The following is a 19693-nucleotide window of genomic DNA, read 5'->3' on the forward strand; positions in this document are numbered from 1 at the left end:
CGCAGTCAAAAACGAGCTGGCATAAAAGTGACCCCGTATAGAGGAGATACAATATTGCGTTTGCACATTATGGTAATCAAAATAGAGTGCTTAATGAATTGCCTAGTGTGAAATGAATTACAAATACAAATGCGCCTGACACGAGATGATGGGAAGTTGCTGCTGCATTAAGTTGAGAGGGAAGGACTTAGTGATTCATGGGGATCTGAGGTCATGGGAGGGCTGACGTGCATGTTGCAGGGAGACTGGAGATGGAGGGAGAGCCTGAACCACTAGCACGGGCTGCCTGTCTGCATGTCTCTGGCTCTGCCATTTTCAGCATGCCAGTACGCTCAATTCAGAAGTTTCTAAAGGTTAGAAGATGGTAAGAGCAACATAGATAGTACATAAACTAAGAAGTGCCTTATTTCATTCACACATTTGCTGTGTGGGTGGATTCAAAGGAAAGCGGAGGAATTGCTCATTTGTGCTGCCTACTTTGGGTTTCTTAGCTTCTTGAGGACAGGGCTTTAAGGGTGGCAGTTCTGTTCAAGTCACAGAGGTGGTTGTAAGCAATTGCAAGACTCCAGCAGTACTGAAGATCATGCCACAGAGAAACTGAAGGACAGGCTGGAAAAGGGACTATAAATGCTTGATACTATTTTGCCTGAATGTGAAGGCTGGAGTGCATAAACTAAGTAGTCTGTTGGCCTTCCATCTCTCTCATTGACAAGGTGCTTAACTGATATTTGACAGAAACCTGACAGGGGGTTTGACTTCCAGTGCTGAGTAAGGTCCAGAAAAATACTGCTATAGCAGAGAGTACGGAGTCCTTCAGATACCACTCAAGTTTCTCATATAGTGAATGTTGAGATATAGAGGTCCTACGCAGTAAGACTGTTCCTCAAACTCCTGAGCAGAACTGTGTGGAGGTGATTTATTTGGCTCTGTGTTCTAGCCAGTGGACTGCAAATACCAGAAAAGGATGAAATGGCACAAAGGGTTTGACTAAGCTTCATCACTTGTTCAAAATTAATTAGATACTATTTCCATAGGCATAGGTCTATGTGTATGTCCAAGCAAGTAAGCTTTTCTTATAGCTGAGCGATATTTTAAAGTTGATTTTTCATGTTTCAAAAAAAGATAAAAAAAGATCTATACACTTGCAGTGTATTTGCTGCTACTTTGCTTGAACAGCTGGAAGCTTACATTTGCACATGGGCCTCAGAGCTAAAAATGTCACTCCCTAGGTGGAAAAACAATATTGATTTTTGTCAATCTCCTTGTTAGAGAAGGAGAGATGGAAACACAAGACAAAAACAAAAGGGAGGAGTAGTCCCCCATGGTAACTGCCTGCAGTTGCAGCACAGATTAATGATGCAGTGTGTAGCCTAAGAGTCATTACCTGCCATTGCTACTGCAGGCCAGCTGTGGCCAAAGCAGCAAATCTATTAAAAGTTATCTACATAAAGTAGAAGCCAAGCACCTTAAGTCATCAGTGAAGAGAATACAACAGTATTATTTTCAGTATAGAGCATTTTTTGTGTGGATGCAAACTGTTCTCTGTAGATGAGCATAACTTCGATGTTACCTTTGAATAAAATTTCTGTTGCCAACAAATCAATCATTTTATGCAATAACCTTGTATAACTCTTCTCTTGAATGCAGATCCTCCAAATCTTCACCTCTCAGACAGATGTATCAGTTTTCATGAGAAAGCATGAATACATTAAGAAGAAAGCACTCCTTTTTTACCCATTAGGAATGGAAAGCTCATAGATTTTTGTTTAAACGAATAAACAAAAAGAAAATATGCCATTTTAGCACATGAGGAAAGGTAGGAACAGATGAGTTTGTAGTAGAGAATTCATGGTATTGCACTTCTGAAAGAAAGTAGTACTATTTGAAGAAGGACTTTATATCATTGAAGAGAGAGAGAATTCAAGAGCAGGGAGCAAAAGTGCAGCTGAAAAATCTTTGGAATGACACTGTAAACTTCAGGGAGAAAGGGAGTTAGATAAAAGAATCTGTGAGAGTGGAAATAGTAATGTGAAGGGGAACAGATTGTGCTGGTGAGACCTTTTGGCCTGGGTTTAAGAAGAATTCAGAATATGATCTGCATTCTGACTCTCTTTGGGAAGGGGGAACAGGCCTTTTTCCATTTATGGTTAAGTGGACTAATGTTAGCTGTTAAAACATTTTAAAATCTGCTTCAAACCAGTTATTTATTGGAGTGTTAAAGTATAGAGGACTGTCATGGTCGGAAGAAAGAGAGGAGCTGGACTCCATTCCAAAAAGTTCATGGAAGTATAATTTACGTCCCCTTTCCAAACCAGAAACTCTGTGAGTGAGGAGAACAGCACTGCCCTCATCCAGTGCAGTTCACTCACTCAGACATGAGATTCTTTCAGGAAGCCTTTCTGAGTATAGCAGTAAATCTCAAGGTTCAGGCCTGCAAGGGGAGCTTGGAAGCCCCCACCAAAACCAGGGCTGAGTAAGGTGCATATTTTGAGTCTGAAGGTGCTACCTGAGGTTAGCTCTCAGGTGCACAAGGACTGTGGCATGCCAGGCATCCCTGGCACACAGCTGGAGCTGCCTTGTGCGTGGCAGCATTTCTGTGGTGGGTGGCTGGGCTGTGTGGCAGCTCCTGTGCCTGCAGCTGCCTCAGAAGCTGCTTTTTGACTGTGGTACAGAGCACTTTTGTGGATCACAGTCTTCCAACCTGTATGTGACTAGCAATAACTTCTAGTGCTAGGTAACTCTGGGAAATGGATTTATATGTATGCTGCCAGAGGCTGTCAGTAGCCATGGACAAGCTGCTGTCCTCAGGCTAAATTAGTTTCTTACCTCTGCTCTTGTGGTGCAGCCAATTCCATTTCAGGGTATGTCCATTAAATAGAATATGTTCTAATAATATTTTACATTTACACAGCACATCTTACCCTAGAGTACTTTATAAATCATGTCTATTCAACATCACTGACCTTTTGCAGTCCCTTGAGTGCAGAAGCACGACCATTTTACAACAGCAATGCAAACCACAGGAATTTTTTTTCTCTGCAATTCTGGAGTGACACATTAATTACAGAATGAATTATATGTTCAGTGAGCTACAGCTCCAGTTTTTAAAGATCCTCATTCTTTACTATGAGAGTGGTGAGACACTGGCACAGGTTGCCCAGTGAGGTTGTGGATGCCCCCTCCCTGGAAGCATTCAAGGCCAGGCTGGATGGGGCTGTGAACAACCTGATCTAGAGGGAAGTGTCCCTGCCTACAGCAAGGGGTTGATCTTAAAAGTCCCCTCCAACCCAAACTATTCTGTGAGTTTCATCAAGATAAGGTACATGACCCTACATTTTGTGTGCAGCACGAACAAACAGCTAATCCATCTTTTCAAGTCTAGACTCCTGGAGACATTTCAGTTTTGCCTCTAAATGAGCATAGAAGTATCAGTACCTGTATACCTTGACTTTAATTTTATTAGTAAATTGTCACCTTTTGCTGAAAGAATACATCTGCCAGAAATCCTACTGTCTGTACTGCTTCTCAGCTATTGAGGATCCTCTCGTCTCACTGCGAAGGTATAGAAAATTGATACACTAGAAAAGGCACTGAGTCCCCATTGTGTTTCACACGTAACTCATCTTTCAGAGTACTGAGGTCAAGGAAGTGAGCATGGCTATGTGTTGGGCCAGCATGTGCAGTGGAGAGATGTGTGAGGCCAGAGGAGCAAAGAGGAGAAAGATGGTGATGCATTAATGTTCCTTATACTCAGTGTCCCTTGCCATAAGCGTTCAAAGGGTCAAAGATCCAAAGCTTGCTCAGTGTGAGATCAGTGTGTGTCTGTCCCTGTGGCACTGGAGGGGCAGGGACTGGCAGTGGCCTCTGAGGAAGTGCTGAGGTCCATATTCTGCTGAACCATCCTTCCTGGGATGCCAATGCTCAGCTTGTGTGCAAGACTCCCTGGTTGAGAGCACTTTTCTACTGACTTTAAGAAAAAGGTCCAGGGGAACTGCTTTCCTTATTGCTAAAGAAGTCAAAAGGTAGATGCACAACCTGTCATGTCACAGTATTTGCCAAACCAGCAGTTCTGGAGGTTAGTTTGGGCCTTATTTAATTCCCTGTTTTAAACAGGGAAATAGCAACACTTCTGTTTTAGTTGTTCAGTTCAACAAATGGATTACAAAACCACATTTGACTTGATGGTAACTCAGTTAATAGTACATTAAAAGAATCTTTAGGTTTTCAGTGTATTGTTCTGTCATTTATCTCTCTTCATGGATTGTCTGGGTTTAATGCAGTTTATCCCATTTAGAAGCATTACTGAGACAAACTCCATTAAAGCAGACATTATAGTCCTTGTTTTGATTAACACTCAAGGCCACTGGAAGATGATGCCTAAAAAAAAAAATCCATGTTTCTTGTGGTCATTAGCACTGTGATCACCACCAACTCTTATGCAGTGTAAGTCTGTCTGGTGATTTTTTTTTTACTTTAAATCCCAGAACTGCTTGTGAATGCTTTGATGTGGCCTGTGACATTTGAACTGGAACGTTTATCTCAGAATTAACAGTCTGTGTGCTTTCAATGCTAATACTTGTAAGAAATTGGATATTCATTGTAAGACTTGTGGTTAAACACTATTATTACAAACTAGTGTTTTGCAAAGCTACCTTACTGGGGCTATTCTACTTCATTTTACTTGATGGCAAGGCTTTCCAGGCATTCAAGTACATGCATATTCTTCTCTGACAACTCTGACTAAAAAAGAAGTTTTCACCACTTGTACCAAGCCAGCAAATAGGACCATTTCAGTCCCAGGCTGGTACAGGCAATTAAGATAATTTTCTCACATCATGCTTGAAGCACTGACATGTAATTCTAGGACAAAGCCTCTCAGCACCTCTTTCCAGCACTTCTCTGCACTCAAAGGATGAGCAGCTGCTATTAAATGCTATTGCTTTTCGAGGGTGAATGGTTGTTTTAGGATGTGTTATTAACTCTGTGCAAATGGGTGCTTTTCCAACCTATTGCACAGAGCTGATGTCACTTGCTGTTTTCTTTGCAGGTTTTAGTATTGTTCAGCAAAAAAAGAAAAACATCAGTGAGAAAGCCAGTGTGCCTTGTTAGTGTTGGTGGGAATCCATAATGAAATGCTCCCAGGGGTTTAGGGAACAGACCTCTCACCTTATAGGTGTGTGGAGTTGTCTGTCAGGACAGGAGGCTGCCCAGGACCATTTTTCAGCTCATTTTACCAGTACTGCTGATTTTATGTACTGTAGACGAACACCACTGTACCTGAAAAGAGGCACTTACCCTAGTCTTCATCTTTTATTCTTGAAGACCAGAGTAGCCCAGTCTTTTCATGAACTTGCCGGCTGCAACGTGAGAACTCAACAGTGACCTGAGGTCCTTTGAGCTACTTGTCAGAGCCTCAAAGCAGGCTGAATGCTTACTTTCACAAGCTTATTTCTATATAGAAATTTTTAAAAATCTGCTTTTTTTTTTTTTTCCAACTCTTTACTCCTCCAAAAGTGAAAGATGGCACAAAAGAGCATGCCATGTGGAGCTTGAACAGAGATGTGTCTTGGCTTACCTCTCTACCGTTTTGTCATGGGCTGTAGCCATGCTCTCGTTGCCCCTTTTCCAGCCTCATAGAGGCCCTGGCCGTAGAACAGCCATGGCACAGCCTAGCTCAGGAACCTCTTAGCCACAGCCTTCTGGGGCTAGCCCTGGCCCACAGCAGGTCATCTCACATGCCTCTGAGGTGACACGAGCCAAGGGATGGGTGACAGCAGGGACAAGTGGCCTGGAGTGCCTTCTTTCAGTGACACAATCAATTAGTTATTCAGGTTTTAAGAGAAAAAGAGCTTAATTCCATTGATAATTGTCTGTTAATAATTTTTATTTCACTGCTTCTCCATTCTTTCTACCAACATAAACCTACTGAATACAGAAACCCTTTTTGCCCTTTTATTCAAAAGCAGCCTGAGTGACTTAGTCTTTTCTTCCTTGGTTTGGGAGTTTCTTGATGAACTGTGCTCTCTGGGGCTCCCAGTCCTGCGCTGCTCGTTTTGTTTTGTCTGGCCTTGCTCAGACTAGATAACTAACACCATAGTTAAAATACCATCAAGTTCACACTCTTTACTGGTAGCTACACGTTAAGAACGTGCTTCAGAGCAGAGTAGCACTGGATTTAGTACTCAGCCAGTCTCCACATTAATTTGCTTTTTACTGTTATTTTTATCCAGATAGTTGCCACAGATAAACTAAAAGGCGTCTCACAATATTCAAACAAGAAAAGATAACCAGATCTCTGGAAGACATTATCACAATAAAATCCATTTTATAATGTTTTCATCCTCGTTTGTGAATTCCTGATAAACTGAGAATAAATTCCTGCAGTCTATGATTTCTCCTTATTTAATTAATTTATATGCCATTTTAACTATGAATGAGGCTTTACTAAACCACAGGGACGTAATCTTTGCCCTGAAGAGATTGTAGCTGAGGTTAGACACAACATATAACCAATGGCTTCAATAGACAAAGCAGGATTACACCAAACAAAAATGATTTATATTGTGTATAATTGCATACATTATGTGCTTGTGATAGTGCTGTTCTTTAGAAAAGACCTGTTTATCACCCCTCAACATGGTGATTAATAATAAAGCTCTGGAATAAAGTCATTGTGAGTGTTTGCTTCAAACCAGAAAACCTTAAGACACTACTAAGTAATTATTCCTTTCATAAGAGCAATTATAATGGAGAGCTGGATTTGTCTTTAGTGATGTATTTGACATTATAGGTCTCCGGGGATCTTCATTTTTAGCCTTTTCCTCTAGGCTACTGCTGTCAACTTTACCTTCAGTGTTTTACTAGATGATGGAGGTAGAGCCTCTTGGATGCTCCAACAGGACGTCCATGCTTTCTTTACCCTTCATTGTGGGTACACAGTAGATAGAATCAGAGGTTGGTTTGGGTTGGAAATATTTTAAATATGCTGTAGTCCAAGGGCAGAGTTGTCACCCACTGGATCAAGCTTCCCAGGGCCTGATCCAGCCCGGCCTTGAATGCTTCCAGGGCTGGGCTGCCACAGCAGCTCTGTCTGACGTCTTCCACTGCCTCAGCATCTTCATGTTAGATAGTTTCTTCCTAATATCTTACACAAACCTATCCGCTTTTAGTTTAAAATCATTACTTTTTGTCCTATTACTACACATAGAATCCTTCTCCATCTTTCCCATGGACTCTTTCTCTTCTCCAGGCTGAACAAGCCCAGCTCCCTCAGCCTTTCTTCATAGCAGAGATGCTCCAGCCCTCTGATGATTCTTGTGGCCTCCTGTGGACTCGCTGTAACAGCTTTGTGTCCCCATCTTGAGCTGGGGATCTGAGAGTTGAATGCAGTACTCCAGATGGGGCTTCACAAGGGAGACAGAGGGGGGCAATCACCTCCCTTGTAATACTGGCCACCCTCTATTGAGACAGTCCCAGATACAGATGACCTTCTGGGTTGCAAATGCACACTGTGGCTCATGGCCAGCTTTTTGTCTACCAGAACTCCAAAGTCTTTTTTCCTCTGAGCTTCTCCAAATCTGTTCTCCACCCGTCCTGTATTTGTGTGTGGAACTGCCCCACTCCAGGTGTAGGACCTCGCACTTGACCTTGTTGAACTTCTGTAAGAATTCGCTGAATTTTAAATAAAGGAGTGCCTTACTACACCTATGGAGAGCTCTTTTTCTAGTACTTAGTTTGAAGTATCCACATCATGCTTTGTTTCCGGGAGTAATCCCTAATTGTATACTGCATCGTTGTCTGAGTGTTCCTCAGGCAGAACAGGTGACCATCCTCATGTAAGTACTGAATATATTTAGACCAAATCCTCAGGTTCTGTTTGGACATTTGAGTTATTAGAGTAACTCTGGATGATTAACTGAGGTTTGGTCAGTTTCCAGATCTCATCCAGTCCTCAGAGCAGAGGAGCAGCTGACACATCAGGGGACAGAGCAGTGTGGATTGGGTGGTGGGCATCAGGCTGGAAACCTCTACTCCTGCTCATCCCCCTTCTGCAGAAGAGGCTCTTGTTACCCCCAGTAAATTGCTCAGATACAAAAAAAGGGTTAGTGTATCCCACAGGCTTTTTGTGTGGCTAATTAGTCAATATTTACACAGCTCTGTAAAAATGCTTTAGAAGTGCCAATTATGAATTATAATTATCTTGCAAAGATGATTGGGAGTCCACATTGGCATGTTGAGTCAGGCCATGGGAGTAAACCTTTCAAATAATGTCTTTTATTTAAATGCCTTACCTATTCCTTATCTCTTGCTTGCTTTTTTTAAAGGATGATGAGAAGCATTAGTTTACCCTCTGGAAAGATCAGGTCTGACTGTTTTTAATAATGAGGTATGTACTTAGTCACAGTAGGTAAATTTACAAACCGAGCAGGACGCACTCAGAGATCGATTCTGTCTGTTCAGCAGATGGTTTTACACCATAGGCATCGGGATGAGCCTGCTGAGACTTTAAAACAAACACTTGTAAGTAACATTGCCACAAGCCTGTTAATATAGTGGCAATTCCTATTTTAAACTCCGCAGAGCTGCTACTTTATTTATATCCTATCTATTTACTGAAGTATAATAGATTTGCTCTGAAAAGATAGTAAATCTCAGCAGACTTATGCTGAAGGCTGACATTTAAGTGTCAGCTGACTTTCACAAGATAGTAACTAATGCTTAGCACTAACCACAGGGTACCTGGGTAAATTTTCATAGCAGCACACCAGAGATAAAAGAAAAGGAAGATCAGCCTGAACGAAGAAATCCGTGGTGTGACTCCTTGAAATTCCAGGAAATTTTGTTGCAGCAAGAATATTTTTATATTTTTTCTAAGGTCTCAGTATTTTCTTGTACCTTCATAATCGTTTTTTTCTAGTCTCACTAACTGGATAATAAAAGGCTTTATTATTTATTTTGCTTTGATATAACTTAATAGGGGAGATAATTGCTTCTATTGCAGTTTTTGTACTTTAGCATGTAGAAACATACATATGCTAATAGGGCATTAGCTAAAGAGAAACCTAGAGTTGCAGGTAATTCCACAGAGGGGACCACATTCTGCTTTCAGTTTCTGTATGACAGCAATTGAGAACAGAATGGGGCCAGAAGTTCCCTGCGTACCTATCTCTTTACAGTAAGATAAAATTTTAATGGGGAAAATGTACAGGGAAATGAATATTTTGTTTAAAAAGGCTTGTAAAGGGAGAAGAATGTGTTTTTGAATCAGTGTCTTTAGACAGTTTGTTAATTTTATGCTTATGCATGTCTTCTGCAGCTGCATGGGGATGTTTAACACGATGGTGCTATGAGCACACACACTGATTCTCCACGGAAGGGTGTTAAATATTCATAGGATGGCCGGATCCATGTGGTTTTATCTGCTTCTCCTCTTCCTTACCCAGAGTCCAAAGCACCATCAGATAATTAAACATTTTAGGCTCTGTGGTGGAGTCTTTCGGAAAATCTGGTCATTCACTTTCTGTCATGCCAACTGGAAAGGAGTGTGATCTTCTGGCATTGTTCTGCTTGTAGAAAATAGTTTTTTTGACTGAAATGTTTCATCTCTACATAAATCCTTAAGGCTTTCTAATAAGGATTTAGTGGTAATAGCATTCAGGCCTTACATAGGAAATGATTTTAGAGTAAGGTCTGTGTAGCACTTATGCACGTCATTACTGGCATGGGATTCAACTGCACATTCAGAGTCTTGGATTTTGGGAAGTACCTGCAGGCATCCTCCAACCCCATTACAGTCATTGGAGATGAAGGCCTCCATCAGCTGGTCTCAGATTGATTTTTGGAAAGCTTGAGCTTGTAGGTTCTGTCCCCATCTGCCAGCCAGGTCCGGGTGCAGTGGGTGTCCTGAGGAGTTCACAGTACACGTGACAGCTGTGTGTGTGTTGCAGGTCAGTGCTGGCAGCACAGGCTGCTGGGCATTTGAGGTAACTCCAGGGTGGGTCTCTGGCCTAAAGACATAAAGACAGGGCACTGGGAGCCTTTTTCAGTGCCATGGATTGTGCCAGCCAGGCTCTGTCTGCCGTGCCAGCAAGGGCACAGATCTCCTGCCATTCCTGCATCGAGTTGTCCATCCCCACTGCCAGCTCTGCCAAGCTGCATCACAGAGCTGCCCCAGGAAATCTGGTGTCCCTGAGGCTCCATCGCTGGGCAGCAGCAGTGCACCGAGGTAAATCAGTGTTCTGAAGTGGGTCACACGGCTCTTTCCCAGACAGCAGTGGACACTCCATGGTAACTGGCTTGTTTCCTCCTCCCATTGGGCAGACCTTTGCATTTTTAGTTATCATTTTGCCTTTTCCTTGCCTTCGCTTCACTGGCCTTTGCCAGCAGTGCTGTCTTTGCCTGTTAGCATTTGTGTACCAGCTGCTGTGCTTTTTCTTTTTTTTTTCCCCTTTCTGGCAGCTTCCGTGCAGATTTTTTTTTTTTGCATGGCCTCTTGCTTTTTTCATGCTTGCTTTTTTCCCAAAACATTTTTGGTGCACATCAGCATTTTATCTGTTTGAATGCACTGGGGAACGATAGAAGCCATGATTTATTTGGGTCAGTGCGTGCCTCTGTGTAACAATTCCAAACGGGGGATTTTTGTAAGAATAAAGACTCCCTCACTAGTCTGGATTCTCATTCTTGCCCACATACTAGCTCCCTTCTGCTATTTTTAGGCATGTGAAACTGGGATAAAGCGTGTGATGAGTCTTTCTCTTGTTTTTGCTTTCTTTCAACCAAGAAGCTGGTTGGCATAGTCAAGAAGTGTCTTATCTGGAGTCATTCCTGATCCAACTGGACGCCTACCTGTGCAACCTGGGCTAGGGAGCTGCTTTGGCAGGGGGTTGGACTCCATGATCTCTGGAGGTCCCTTCCAACCCCTACAGTTCTTGATTCTGTGATTCCATGAAATCTGCTCTCAGCAGAAGCAAAACTCAACTTACTTTTGCTGCCATCAAATTAACCTGTAAGCGTTTCAGTTTTCAGTAACTAGTGGTCACCCTCTTGATTTGTGAATGCTTTCTTGAGAAAACCACCCCATTAAACTGTTTTCCATCTGCAGAATCTGATTACTTTACAATAAAACTGTCTCCCTGAGCAATGGAAAAGAATGAAAAGAGGTTTGTTCATTGTTTGTATTAGGTTATCCTTTAAAATGAGTATGAGGAGAGTGTTACATCAGGCGTGAGCCTGGCAAATGGTTCAGAGCATAAAGATAAAGCAGATGAAACACTACTTGGTGAAGGAAAATTAGATCTAACAGAGTATTGTGAAAATGATGCAATGGTGGACTGTGAAAGATAACTTGCTGCTGAAAGTGGGGAGTTTATTCTAGCAGTGTATGGGCTTCAGCTGACTTCTCATTATCAACTGTATGTTTGTGTCTTGTGAGTTACTTGGTTCACATTTTAGGCAAGCTGTCCTATTATTTCGTCCCAGTCTTCTCTTTCTGAGGCCGTGTTATCATGTATTTCTTGTCATCAGCCCTGTTTGTTTCTGATATGTTCTGCCTTTTCCCAACACTTGAGTATCCAAATGTGAATGGGCCACAAGCAAAGTGATCAGTGATTGGTATCAGTACTGGTAATTCTCTAAGGTCTTCATGCATGTTTGACTGATATATTAACACAGTCAATTATTTGGGGAAGAGCGATGTAAAAACAAAGATGGTGAGAAATATTCAGCTAACTGTGGGGCAGCTGTGCCTTGCTGGACTTAAGCACCCAGTCCTCTTGGTGGGGGTGGATGGAGGATGGGTAGTGGCTCATGGAGCAGTGCTGAAGATGGGTGGAGCTGCAGCAGCAGCAGCCAGGCCTGCCGGTGGGAGGAAGAGTGAAGATGGCTGTGGGGAACGAAAGTAATGCCTAGGACTGCACAAAACTAAAAAATGGAGGAAGAAAAGGCAGACGGGTTATCAGTTGTGGGAAGCAATGTGATGCTCCGCATGTCTTGCCTACCAGCAATTGCTGTCTGTTGTAATGCTTTGGTGGTTCTTCACTCAGAGCAGAAGTAAAACTTCTGCAGCAGGGGTGTTGTATTTATCTCCGCAGTGAAGCACACATTGTAGGTCTGCCTGCTAAGGTTGTGCAAATGACAGCAGCAGGGCAAAGCATGGAGGCAGGGGAAGTCTCACAGCATCAGTACTTACATTGCAGAAAAACTGATGCCAGTGGGCAGCAAAATGAGCAAACTGGAGCAAAGGGAAAAAGAGTGATGTATTTTCTTTTAGTCAGTTGACTGTGAATGAATAAATTCAAGTTTACAAGCTAAAGGCCCAATTCTGTCTTCCTATTTTTGCTTAGAAGAAAAGAGGTGTTTTTTTTGTTTGTTTGTTTGGGGTTTTTTTTATTAGAAATTATGATTATTCTCATTGAGGAAATGCTCTGTTTATTCCAAGCTTAGATTACGAAGTGGTAGTACAGGATATTCAGACTAGGGATTTTCCTTGCAATCATTCAAGAAGGTATTCCATTCATGAAGCCCATTTCCCTTCACAGGTGTTCTCCTGCCGGGGCTCTTCAGCGTAGATGTCACTGTCAGATATCCAGAAGTCAGGAGAAAGAGTCCAGGGATATGAAAGGCGTCTGGCTTTGCTGGATATATACATGCAATATTCATACATAGCTCTGTGGAGAGTTTCCTCTCTGCAGCACATGAACCAAACATCTCAATTAAACCTCGAAGGAGAAGACCTGTTTTTCATTAGCTGTGAAGACATTCAGAATTGCATTAGTTGCAGTTCATTAGATCTTATAATCATATTTGCTGTGAAGGAGGGAGTTGAGGGGTTTGGGTGTGCATGGAGGGAGCCCTGCTTGTAGATCATTCCCAAAGGACCACAGATTAGCTTTTACTGCCTCAGTCCATTGGGAGTAAGCCCAGAGCTTTATGTTTCCCTCTTCAAGCAGGAAAGCAGGAGATAAAATGCCAGGAAGCCATTGTAGGGGCAGGAAGGGGTTTGATTGATTTTGCCTTGTTACCTCCTCAGTGTGGAGGTGATGCTGCAGGATGTGCAGGATGTCTTTGGCATTGCCCCATCTCTTTCCCTGGTCACCACTTCCAGCTGTAGCAGTGGAGTTACATCATTGTTCCATTCTTGGAGAGAAATTGCAATTAAATGGAAGAGCAGCAGGAGGCCATTGGATCTGTGAGTGCTGCTCTCACCATGCTAAATGCCCAGTCATGGTTTCCATTTGGACACTGTCAGCCAACTCAATTGAGTGTGTCTGAAGTCAGGAATTCAAACTGATATCTGTGGCATGTCACAAACCATTAGTCTCTCTTTCTCTTCTCTATAGATATCTCCCAGTTCTAACTGTCGAAGAGTTTGTGGTCTAGTGTATAAGAGGAAACTAGATCTGGTCAGAATGGAAGGCACCCGCTCTCTGCAAACAGAAGTTAGTCTTTGTCAACTGCACAGAGCATGTAGGCAATCAGTTTAGACTACTTATAATGACTGAAGCTAAGTAAGGCAACAGCTCCCCTCAAGAACAGCTAAGCTGTGTTTCCAACTTCGAAGAGCTCCTCTCAGTTCTCTTCTCTCCTAAAGGTCTCCTCACCAACCACCGAAGCCTTCTCTGTTCTGGGCTTTTTTTCGTGAGAAATTAATTATATGGAGATTCTTTAACGTGCTGCATTGTCCTTAGATAAACTCTTCAGGATCTGTAGTGATGCAGAAGGCCTTGGATATGTGTGTGTGTGAATTTTTTTTTAAAGATGGCATTTTTAATGGAACACCAGTGCTAAGCTGAAAAATGGCTTTACTGACTGGAGTGACTACCAAGAAATTTGAGCCAAAAGGAAATCTTCTGCTTTATAAAATGTATGACAATATGAACACTTCTTTTTTAATTAGCTAAATCACTGCTGCTTCTCTTGTTGGAGGATACAGTGCTCAATTCTCACTAAATCCTTCTTTGAGATTATTTAATCTCAAACATAACGAGTCCTTCTGATGTAATTTGTCCCTTACCTCCACAGACCCTCTCTTGTCTTCTCTCCTTTCATCTTCCATATCTATAAACTGCATGCCAGTGTTGGCACTCATTAATCTGGACTTGTTAGCTTTAAAATTCTTTTGCTTTGGTTTTCCAGAACTGGTTTTGATGTGCTTCATTTTAGAGGAACCTCAGTGAAGATGCATTAAGAGGCTGTAATATCAAGACACATATAAGGCATTTTAAAATTTCGCAGCTAAGGTAATCTCAGTACATGCCCTTAAGCACTGTGGAAGTTAAGTATCTAGTCCAGTGTTCTGGAAGTCATCCAGTGTTCTCCTATGGTGAGTACAGAGGTGAGACCTCTCAGCTGGGATCCTTTGGATAGTGCCTGTGTGAGCAGCAGCCTATTTTTAGAGATATAAATGTACAGAAGTTCCTCTATAGTCTTCTGTAGCACTGTTTCATCGCAGACAATCAGAACATTGTGTTTTGCTGCTGCATATTTTGCAAGCTTCTGTATCTTTGGAAGTACAGGGTCCTTTAGAAGCTGGAGGTAGCCTCTAGAAAAGCACTGTCTGTCCATTGTGTTTTGTGGGCCTGATTCAGACATCAGATTGCCATGGGTTTCAGAGGTCTTCTAGGTCAGATCGCAGAGGCAGTCTCTGTGTGTGTGGCTGCTTTCCCAGCTAGGGGGAATTTCTTTATCTCCATGATTATTACCTGAGTTTGCTCAAACCACTTTATGTAGAATGTTATTGCAGTGCAAAAGCTAAAAGGGGACTTGGCGTGGTAGAATTATAACCAGCAAAGTGTAGTTATAAACAGGCTGTGTTTAGTATGTTCCCGGAAAAACGCAGCTATCAGGAATATTAGTGTCAGAGCTGGGAAACACTTCACAAAGACAGCTTTCATTTCTATATGCTATAAAGTATGCAGTAATCGTGGTCTAATTACCTCACTGCAGCCAGAAAGCAATATGGGATATTGTGGGGGTGTGGGAAAGAGAATAATGGGCCACAATTAAGCTGTAATCTTTGGCATGGTCACTCATCGGATAAAGCTTTTCAGCTGTAGCGTTTGAGACAGTCATTACTTGGCTGCCAAAGCCTGGGGAAAATATGTGGTGGAGTTCCTGCGAGCTGTTTGACAGAGCCTTCATTATCAGTTTATCCACTGTCAGCTGCCCAGGCCACACCAATGCTCTGTGCTCAGAAGCTGTGTCCTCAGCTCTGCCCCAGTCACTGCCCATGCTGGGGTTCTCGCATCAGTGATGTGGGGTGAGCTCTGTGCTGCTGGTTTTAAAATGGGTTTGCTTAGGACATGGTTTCTAATACAAGATGCCTTCAGTGCAGGTGTGCGAGTGTCTGGCTGTACGCAGAAGAACCTTGTGGATGTAGCAAATAGGCGTGCTAGCTGCAGGACAGGTTGGGTGTGTAATTATGCACATCTATTAGCCCCTGGATGTGGGCTGTGCTTTGCTGGGACATAGTCATGTTCACATGCAATTATGCTCTCCCTGCTTTGGAAATCCAGCTTTACATCTGCTGGAAAACGTTGCTGGGGACATCTCTCATTTTCTAAAATCCTCCATCGTTTTAATATGAAAGACTCTGCTTCCTTCAAGCAAGCTCTTGAATACATAGACTTAATTGTCTGTATAACCATCTTGATTTTTCCCACTTTCCAAAATGTCTTTCTGAGCATGCCTACAGTACGGGCTTATGTGCATTTAGGAGCTCTGGAGCATAGGAAGGGAGCTGCATGAAATGGGAGCTGCAGAGGAGAAGAGAGCTGTGATGGAGTGGGTAGAAGGAAAGCCACGAAGAGGGAGTTGAGGAAGCACAGTGTGATGTTGTTTGGGATGCACTGAAGTATAGTTTTCTGATGCAGATGTGCAAGTGGCAGATTTTATGATGAACTAATAAACTGTAGAAGCAGAAATTAGTTCAACTTTGAACATGCGGGGCTTGAGGTGACAGGGTCTGACAGCGAGTTGCATGGAACAGGGGTACAGGTTGCAGTGTGCATCAGCATTTAGTAAGGCAAAGGCCTTTTCTAATGTTTTCTTAATCATAGAATCATTTGGGTTGAAAGGGAACCTTAGAGATCATCTGGTCCAGCTCCACTGCCATGAACAGGGACACCTACAGCTAGATGAGGTGCTCAGAGCCCTGTCCAGCCTGACCTTGAATGTCTGCAAGGATGAGGCATCCACCACCTTTCTGGGCATCCTGTTCCAGTGCCTCACTTCCTTAAAAGCAGAGGTAGATGGTTTCAGAGAGATTTGGCTTCTCTACAGGGAGTCTTAAGATTTAAAAGGGGTTAAAAGTGAGCGGTAGTTTGGGACTGCTCAGTTTTGTGTTAGGTCTGTTTTTTCGTTATAGGGCACACCCAGATCCTTTGAGAAGCCAGCTGTGATTTCTATAAAAGTAGATACAGGCAGGGGGGATTAGATCAGGACCTCATCAGTCTGCTGTTTCGCAGAGCAGAAGTATGAGCTACTTGAAGGCTTACAGAATCACAGAATCACAGAATTGTAGGGGTTGGAAGGGACCTATAGAGATCATGGAGTCCAACCCCCAGTAGGGAACACAACCTCAGCAAGGCTTGTCTGGACAGCCTACAGCAGTGTACTCCATGTCAGTAATTCCTTCCAGCATTGGGCTTTCAGGACCAGCCCATAATTATGTGCACAGCTGGTCTGCTGCAGCAGTTCTTGACTGTTTGCAATAAGACGTGTCTTTTTGTCTTCAGCTGTTCCCGTTACATGGGTGCTGCTGAGCCAACTAACTCAAAATGCAACTGCACTAGAACAGTGTTAATGTGTCAAGGGGAAGGATTTGTCCTGATTTCATGCACACCAGCCCTAAAGTGAAATGCAGTAGACAGACACGGATAAAAGTGATCTTGGTCTTTGTGTTTGCGTAGTTCAGCGCTGGCTCCACACGTAATCAGCTAGAAGCTGGAATGCAGCAAGACACAGGCAGAAAAATTAGCACCATCCGGTCTTACAGCTTTGTTATAATGAGTTTGGAGAAGGCTCTCAGCCTTTATCTTGGTGTCACAATGCTGTAAGGAGAGGTTGTGGCAGCTGTGCAGGCAGCAGTCCTGTCATGTGCTGTCTCCAGAAGCATTTAAGAATATGCAATTACTCTTTAATACTCAGCACCAACTTAAAACAAGGATAAAGTTTTTGCTTCATTGCTATCTTAGCATTTTTTTGTCATGTGCATCTGTTAGAGGGGATTGCCTCGGGCAGCAGACGGAGGTGGGAACTGAGGAGAGGGATTGGAGATGGAAGCTGATGAGAAGAGCTGGGCTGAGTGGAAAGCTGGGCACATACTGCGGTGAGGGAATACCAAGAGGAGATCAGGAGTTCTAGTACAAAGGATCGAGGTCAAAAGGACCCACTTTCATCAAATTCTTGGTCTGAGATAAAAACAATCTGCATTAGGGCAGCCAGAGGCATGCTTTTGGCTGCAGTCAAATGGCTCTTTCTCAAGCACAGTTTGTGAGCTATCTCAGGCCAGGAACCACTCCTGGTGGACAGTTGGGATGCAAATACTGTTTTATGGAGAAGTTTAACCTAGACTGTGCCATGCCAGTTGGCTCCAGTACAAGACAATTATCCCAGATATGTTAAATTCCTGCTGTGGACCTAACTTCGAGCACAATTCTCACTGGAGGTACTGGAACTGGAAGTAGCAGGCTGGTAGGAGACCTCGCAGCCTAAGAAGGAAGCTCAGCACAGCTCCTGCTCTGAAAGTTCACAACAGAGAGCTGTGATAGCGATGTCCATCTTGTCCTCTTGCATTTGGGTTCTCACATCTAAAGTCACTCACTTGTTGGAACATTTTCTTCCTTTGCCTAGTCTGTATATACAATTCATTATTTAAACTAGAAGAGTGGGATCTCCTGGGTCATTGGGTCCTGTGTGCACAGGACCTTCCCAGGACATTTGTTCCCAGGCTTGAAAGAATTTCAGGCCTTGGTCCAAGCTTTGGCAGCACGCCTTCACTAGCCAAAGTCCTCACTCCATGCACTCCCCAAAATTGCAGCCTCCTCCCTCACTTTTGTAAGTCTCACTCTCAAAACTACTTCACCCTGGGTGCACTTTTTATTCTCAGTTTGCCAACAAATGCTTTTGCACTGTACCCTTCTGTCCCCACCAAATCACACTGAAATGCCTGAGGTGAGCTGTGAACCAACATCCCCTTGCCTTTCTCTGGAAATAGTGCAACTACAGAAGTCTTCATCTTCAGAGGTCTTCTTGTGCTAAAAAAAAATAAGCTCAGCCCTTTACTCTGTCGCAGTGATTCTCCCATGAGGTTAAGCCATTCCAGGCTGGCAGTGTTTCAGAGGTGGCAGCAGGACATTCTGTCAAGCCAGGAGATGTCACGCTGTGTAGTCTCCATCCTTGGCAGTTGGGTTTGTCACCTCTGCAGCACCAGAGCAATGCCATCAGGACAGCAGACACACGTACCTTTCTCCTAACAGAAAGCTTCACCAGAGGGCAGCACGGTACAGCTTTTTATTGTAAAAGCAGTAGTTAACCATTTCAGGTGTCTCAGGTCTTTGGTGTCAGCTGTTTGTTGTTCCGTGGGCATGGCTGCACGTACAATTCTCTTCAAAGCTAGCCTCTAATGCAGCTCAAAATCCTTTCCATTAACCGTGCATTAACCTTGTTGTTGCTCAGTGTTTAAAGCACAACTGTTGTATAGCTTCTGGGTCTTCTTGCACTGGTGCCAGACTCCTGCAGGAGCTAGAGATCACTGGGGATACTTGCTTTTGTTGTGTAGGCTTCCATTTGTCAAGCTCTTCCAGCTTACTGATCGGTTCTGCTTGCACAAGTAACTGCTGTCTTCAGCAGTTGCCTCCTGGTTCAAATGCCAGAGCACTTCTGACTTGACAAAACTTTGGTATCTGCATTTTTGGCCTTTTGCTGCAGAACAAGCACAGTTTCTGTCTTTTTCCTTCTGGTCATTTACTTTCCTCCATCTGGCTTCTGCCTGTTTCTCATTTCTGGCTTGTGTCTTGCTCTTCTTGGCTCCCTTTCTGATCTCACTGCTTTTTAAGCGAAGTCAGGCAACATGAGAGGACTACAGAGATGCTGTTTGCCACTCTAGGAAGAAAATTTGTGAGGCCAAATCTTAGTTAGAATTGAAGCTGGCCAGTCCTGTGGGAGACAGCAAGAAGTACTTTTTTTAAATATGTCAATGCTTTCCTCGCCTCTGCCTTCAGTGCTGCCAATGGGCTCTGGTACACTCACAGATCTGAGCTGTAGGAAAGTGGCTTCAGTAATAAGAAACTCCCAGCCAGCCTCAATCTTGTGCAGGATTCGCTGCTGCTGGTAAAATATGTTCTGCACTTTGACGATGCCTGCTGCTCCCCACCCTTTGTATTTTCAACACCGTCACAAGCCAACAATGTATTATATTAAGAATATGTACAAACGTTAATAATACAGCAAATAACAACACTTATTAATGTCATAAATGTCATTAACCCAGACTGTTTATCCAGGGGATTCTGTGCTGCAGCAAAAGTTCTGCTTATTCAAGCTCTTAAAAACCTATGTCTGTTTTTCTCTTTGGCTGTTATCTTAGATTTCCACTTACATGGAGAAAAAGAAAAAAAAAAAAGAATTCAGTATTACTACTTTTCAGCCCAGCAGTTAAAAAAGCAAGTATCTCACAGGAATAGGTTAGCAGGTT

The 19693-nt window shown here is 43.1% G+C and overlaps 1 protein-coding gene across 4 annotated transcripts in view; it reads left to right on the forward strand.

Annotated features, from left to right (window-relative positions):
• The window catches only part of PAG1 (phosphoprotein membrane anchor with glycosphingolipid microdomains 1), a 97049-nt gene that overhangs the window by 61669 nt on the left and 15687 nt on the right, over positions 1–19693 (forward strand). The gene's annotated exons all lie outside the window — the stretch shown is intronic.

This window comes from Cyrtonyx montezumae, unplaced genomic scaffold (genome assembly GCF_038088225.1).
Source record: "Cyrtonyx montezumae isolate F1298 unplaced genomic scaffold, pur_monq_1.0 scaffold_8, whole genome shotgun sequence".
Classification (NCBI taxonomy): Eukaryota; Metazoa; Chordata; class Aves; order Galliformes; family Odontophoridae; genus Cyrtonyx; species Cyrtonyx montezumae.